This window comes from Eptatretus burgeri, chromosome 14, assembly GCF_056783735.1.
Source record: "Eptatretus burgeri isolate ZD-2024b chromosome 14, Ebu_testis_v1, whole genome shotgun sequence".
In the NCBI taxonomy this organism is placed as follows: domain Eukaryota; kingdom Metazoa; phylum Chordata; class Myxini; order Myxiniformes; family Myxinidae; genus Eptatretus; species Eptatretus burgeri.
In genome coordinates this window covers 35,065,323-35,071,917 of record NC_140974.1, presented here as the reverse complement: position 1 = coordinate 35,071,917, position 6,595 = coordinate 35,065,323, and positions in this window count along the sequence as shown.

The window sequence follows — 6,595 nt, the reverse complement described above, 5'->3', positions numbered from 1 at the left end:
ATATTTTCAAGAGCTCTCTGGAGTTAGGACAGGTACTGGAGGATTGGAGAGTAGCAAATGCAACACCATTATTTAAGAACGGATCCATTTAAGAATTGGGAAACTATAGACCCGTTAGCTTGACTTCAGTTGTGGGGAAGGTGCTCGGGACACGAATTAGGGACCAGAAGAGGAAACATTTAAATAAATACAAACTAATTAAAGGTAGTCAGCATGGGTTTACCAAAGGTAGTTCCTGTCTAACAAATGTTTTAGAGTTCTATGAGGCAGTGTCTGATTGGATGGATGAGAGAAAGGCAGTGGGCAGAGTATATCTCGACTTTAAGAAGGCATTTGATAAGGTACCACATTGGATGTTGTTCGCTAAGGTGAGGGCTTGTGGAGTGGCTGGTCAGGTAGCTAATTGGATTGCAAACTGGCTTCGTGGTAGGAAGCAAAGAGTGGCTGTGATTGGGAGGATGTAAGTGGTGGACTTCCTTAAGGATCAGTACTCGGACCATTACTAATCATTATTTACATCATTGATTTGGTTAGTGGGGTGAAGAGTAGGCTTTCCAAATTTGCAGATGACAGAAAGCTTGGAGGTAAGGTGGATGGATAGCAGAGGGGGTCGTGAGCAGATTCAGGAAAGTATTGAGACTTGCGTAGATTGGGAAAAAGATTGGCAGATGGAATTTAACCTGAGCAAGTGCAAGGTGTTGGGGATGCGAAAGAACAATGAAAATAAATATTTCAGGGTGTAAGGAATAATTTTGGAGTGTGTCACACAGGAGAAGGATCTGGGGGTGGTAATAGATGAGGGAGGTAAATAGGCAGCTATAGGAAAAGCAAAAAGGAGTTTTAGGCTGTATTCGGAGGGGGATCATATATAAATCAAGAGGTGGTGTTAACATTGTACAGGAATTTAGTGAGGGCTACATCAAGCATATTGTGTGCAGTTTTGGTCACCACAACTCAGGAAGGACATATATGCCACAGAGAGGGTTCAGCAAAGGGCTACTAGATTGATTCTGGGTCTAGCTAGACCGCTATGAAGAGCGGCTGAAGGAGACAGGGCTTTATACACTAGAAAGGAGGTGGTGATGAGGAGATATGATAGAGATGTTTAAGACAATGAAAGGTATAGATAAAATAAGGCAAGATTAATTATTCAACAGAGGCGACAGTGATAGGACCAGGGGCCATAGCCTGAGAGCAAATGAGAGGAGAGTTAAGACAGTAGTAAGGTCAGGGTCTCTTACTCAGAGAGTAGTTAATGCATGGAATGGTCTCCCTGGAAAGGTAGTGGCAGCAGAAACAGTAGATAAGTTGAAATTGGAATTAGATTGGTACCTGGAAGTTATGGAGATGGAGGGGTATCGGGATGTTGGCAAGACTTTTAGGTCGCTTGAGCATTGACGGGTGATTGTGTGAATGTCACTTACAATAAAGAGCCGTGTACTAAGTCCCAGTTGAATATTTTAAAGGGTATGGGGGAAAAAAAAGTCTGAAAAACGGTCGGTTGGTCAGTTGGTCGGTCAGTCGACCTGTAGCCCCTCTGATGAAACGGAAGGGGATGAATAAAGGGGGAGTCAGAAGGTGGAGCCTCTCTTAATAGTTTGCTCCCTTTGCCAAGCGACTACGCAAGCGGCTTTCAAAGTGGTTCATACGGAACGACTGGCCTGGAAAGCGATATCAGGCCGTTTCATAACTGAAACACACCCCTGGTCTCACAGAGGGCGCAACAGTGACGTTGATATGCACCCCCCTGTAGGTTGGAGGAGGAATTTACCAGGGAGAATTTAATTAATTAATTATGTAAGAGATAACTCGCCTCCTCTTCGTGAAAGACTGTGGGATCTTTAATGTCTACCAATAGTGGGGCAACTTAGCATAACAATTGTGCATTTTGTGAGGAAAGCACCAAATTTGGCACACTAGTAGCCGAACATATTATGAACAGATTTGGATATTGGGCCATCTCAAATTCAGCCGCTGATGGCTGTGGCAGCCATTTTTCACTGCCATCAAAAATTTTGAGATGGCTCAATATCCAAATCTGTTCATAATATGATAGGCTACTAGTGTGCCAAATTTGGTGCTTTCCTCACAAAATGCACAATTGTTATGCTATATTTAGCGAAGTTGCCCCACTACAAGTAATACCAGCAGTCGGAACGTCTTTAGTTTCATGTTCACCCGAGGGACGATGCGCACAATGAGGAATCGCCCTGCATACGAAACACCAGGATGGCAGTTTAAACCTGGGTTGGGATTTGAACCCATCATGCTGGACTGCTCAGAGGCGAGTGGAACTTGAATGGAGTTCACATTGAGCGACGGCCGCCATTTTGATTCCACACACGCAGTGTCTTGTGACGCCATCAACCTTTAACCTCGTTATGGTGCTTCACCAAGAAGCTCATCAAAATAGCCTCATTTGACACAGGATGCACAATTGTGTTTGTTACTTAAAATATCTATTTGCTGCCATTGATACTCAAATCCTACTTCATTTAAATCAGGCCTTCTTTCATCCCATGTTGAACCAGGGTAGCTGCTCACAGGTACATCACCATGGGTTTGGTGTATTACCGGCTGTGGAGCCTGTCACAAACGCACTGTTCCAAGATAAACCATGAATCACCCATTTGATAGCATCAATCGTCTGTGGGAGTGCGTGAAAAAGGAGAGTAATGCGTGTTTGTGGGTGTGTATGTTGGGAAGTGCAGGCGGTGGTGGCGAAGGCGTTTATTAGCAGCAGATATTTTGGGAAAGTAAAAGAAGCGCTTTTGCTTCCTCACCACCCACCAATTTTTAGGACAATTGAAATGAATACAGGCCCGGAGAAACCACTTAAAGTGTTGAGAGCTTGACGACGCAAGAAGGATAGGTCAGTAGACAAAGGGTAAGAATGTGATGAAAAGGGCAGACCGTGAAAGGAAAAGCAAATGGCAAGCCATATGCATAAACAGCCGAGGTTGAGGCCAATCGAGCGAGCTCATTACGGCCCGCAACTTGTTTTATCTCCTCACAATGTCAGAGAGGCAGAAATGAAATCTGGCTATTGGCACAGAACCCTCAATGCATGAAAAACCGCCCTTCCAAATGGTGGGCAGGTGCTCCAAGGGTCCTCGATTCATCCATCCCAGGAGACAAATGTCAACAAAACTGGACTCCAAACCATCTCGACAACACCAAGACCATAGAGTTATTTTTCAAGCAAATGGTGGGGAGGTGCTCAAAGGGTCCTCGGTTCATCCACCCCAGGAGACAAATGTCTACAAAAGTGGACTCCAAACGATCTCTTCAACACCAAGGCCATCAGGTTCTTTTTCAAGTGAATGGTGTTTCGTGAACCGCCTTCAATTTGTTCCTCTCAAGTGACGTCAACGTTTCACTCGATTCTATGGGGTTAACCAGCAATGATTTATTGACAAACGGTGTGAAATAAACCCAAATCAAGAACATTTCATGTTTACCTTTCGGCTATGAACACGAGGGAGTTCGTAGAACACCTTACCCTGCACAGTCTTGAGAAAAAGGACATGGACGGGGTCTTTTAAACTCCTGCTTTGGATTTGTACTAACCAAACAACGCGAGGCATCACCATATTTGGATGAATGCTGAATCTCACAGTTACTCTGCCCTGAGGACATGAGATGGTGGAAAAAAATTTTTCCTAGTACTGCTAAACGGGAGGGTTTTGAAAGTGCAAATAAGGCAATTTATGTGCCACGGTGTTCACGTACTTAATCTGATTGGAAAAACAAAAAACGGTATCAAAGGGTGTTGAAAAAAAAAACAACTCTCTTGGGAAGTTTACCGCCATTGATGTACCATCATTTACACCGCGTTGTTTAACATGTTACATAAATCAATTGTGCCTGTTGTTTGTGTCATTTATGACATCTTTAAAAACAGTAAGTTTCCTGCATAGAATGATTTTCCTTCCTCTTCTCCACGCATGTGCAATGACAAACGAAAACAATGGCCTTACTCCTCTTTGTGCATGAGCGATCGGGAAGAGATTCCGTACAATTTGCCAAATTCAGAGGCTAAGTACTCATTGATAACGTACACGTTCATGTTTCGATTCGTGTTCTGCAGAATTCAAAAATTAAATTCAATGTAAATTGAGTAGTTCCTTGATCATCGACTGAAGTCGATAGACAAACAGACAAAGTTAACTAATTGCTTAATCCCACATTTCGCTTCGTGCGGGGTAACAATCAATGTATCCTGAATCTTCTCCAGCAGCAAATGGTTGCATATTAAGATTGCGAACGAAAGGACAGGTCAGAATCGATGATGAAATCTATCATGAAACGAACGATGGCATCCTAGTCGTGAAAAACACTATGTGTACATACATATATAAGCTGAAAATTGGACTCATCAGAGAAGATGACCTTACTCCAGCCCTCTACGGTCCAATCCTTATGCTGCATTCCATTCCCATATATATATATATATATATATATATATATATATATATATATATATATATATATATATATATATATATATATATATCTGGAAAAAAATGAAGTGACCACTGCAAAATTATCAGTTTTTCTGGTTTTACTATTGAAAGGTACGTGTTTGAGTAAAATGAACAATTTTGTTTTATTCTATAAAATACTGACAACATTTCTCCCAAATTCCAAATAAAAATATTGTCATTTAGAGCATTTATTTGCAGAAAATGACAACTGGTCAAAATAACAACAAAGATTCAGTGTTGTCAGACCTCAAATATTACAAACAAAACAAGTTCAGATTCATTTTTAAACAACACAATACTCATGTTTTAACTTAGGAAGAGTTCAGAAATCAATATTTTGTGGAATAACCCTGATTTTCAATCACAGCTTTTATGAGTCTTGGCATGCTCGACGATGCTCGCAGACCTCATATATTTTAGAATCCTTTCACATTGCTGTTGGGTGACAATGCCACTCCTGGTGTAAAAATTCAAGCAGCTCAGCTTTGTTTGATGGCTTGTGACCATCCATCTTCCTCTTGATCACATTCCAGAGGTTTTCAATGGGGTTCAGGTCTGGAGATTGGGCTGGCCATGACGGGGTCTTGATCTGATGGTCCTCCATCCACACCTCGATTGACCTGGCTGTGTGGCATGGAGCATTGTCCTGCTGGAAAAACCAATCCTCAGAGTTGGGGAACATTGTCAGAGCAGAAGGAAGCAAGTGTTCCTCCAGGACAACCTTGTACGTGGCTTGATTCATGAGTCCTTCACAAAGACAAATCTGCCCGATTCCAGCCTTGCAGAAGCATCCCCAGATCATCACCGATCCTCCATCAAATTTCACAGTGGGTGCGAGACGTCCTGTCCCTCCTATGCCAAACTGAGCCGGAGTATGACGACTAAGTCGAGGAGGACTACCTGGCATGGTGTGCCGCGGGCCTCGAATCATTGTGATCAGTAACATGGGATCGCGTCAGGGAAGCCACCAGCAGCGATGGCGAGATGCACATATTGGAGGGAATGACAATGAACGGCATCCCCGACTCAAAAATCGAGATGCCAGAGACAATTCGCGACTATCACCAGTACCGCAAGAACATTACATTGACAGATGGAGTGATCCTATACAAGGACCGAGTAGTCATACCACCCTCACTCCGCAGTGATGTGCTGAGCGCCCTACACGCTGCCCACCAGGGCGTATCAATGATGACCGCCCGCGCAGAATCCTCTGTATTCTGGCCAGGCATGTAGGCCGACATCAGCGCCACTCGGAAAAACTGCGAACACTGCCACCGGATGGCACCATCACAGCCTGGAGCGCCACCAACTCCACCTATTCGGGTCGTTTACCCCTTTCAGGCAGTGTGCTCGGACTTCTTTGTACACAGGGGTGCACACTACCTTGTGGCGGTGGACAGATACTCGAACTGGCCGATCATCTCAAAGTCGACGGGTGGCGCCGCCGGACTCATAAACCACTTACGTCACGCCTTCGTGACGTACGGGACACCAGAAGAGCTCGCGTCGGATGAGGGACCGGAGTTCACCTCCACCGAGACCAGGTCATTCCTGCACAGATGGGGCGTACACCACCGCTTGTCATCGGTGGCCTTCCCTCACAGCAACTGTCGCGCGGAGATTGGAGTTAAGACAATGAAACGACTTATCACGGACAACACCAGCCCGCAGGGAGAACTTGACACTGACGCTGTGCAGAGAGCGATACTACAATATCGTAACACGCCTGACCCTGACACGAAGATCTCCCCGGCAATGTGTGTCTTCGGCCGCCCGATACGCGATTTCATCCCAATTATCCCCGCGAAGTACAGACCGCACGACACTTGGCATGAGACCCTGAAAGCGAGGGAGGAGGCCCTCCGCAAACGTCATATCCGCACAGCCGACACCTGGGCAGAACACACCAAACGCCTTCCGCCACTTGCTGTAGGGGACCTAGTCCGCGTACAGAACCAGACAGGATTCCACCCAAAAAAATGGGACAAGACAGGCAGTATCGTGGAGGTACGCCAACACGACCAATACGTGATCAAGATCGACGGCTCGGGCAGAGTCACACTTCGGAACAGGAAATTCCTGCGCAAGTTTAGCCCAGTTCGCAA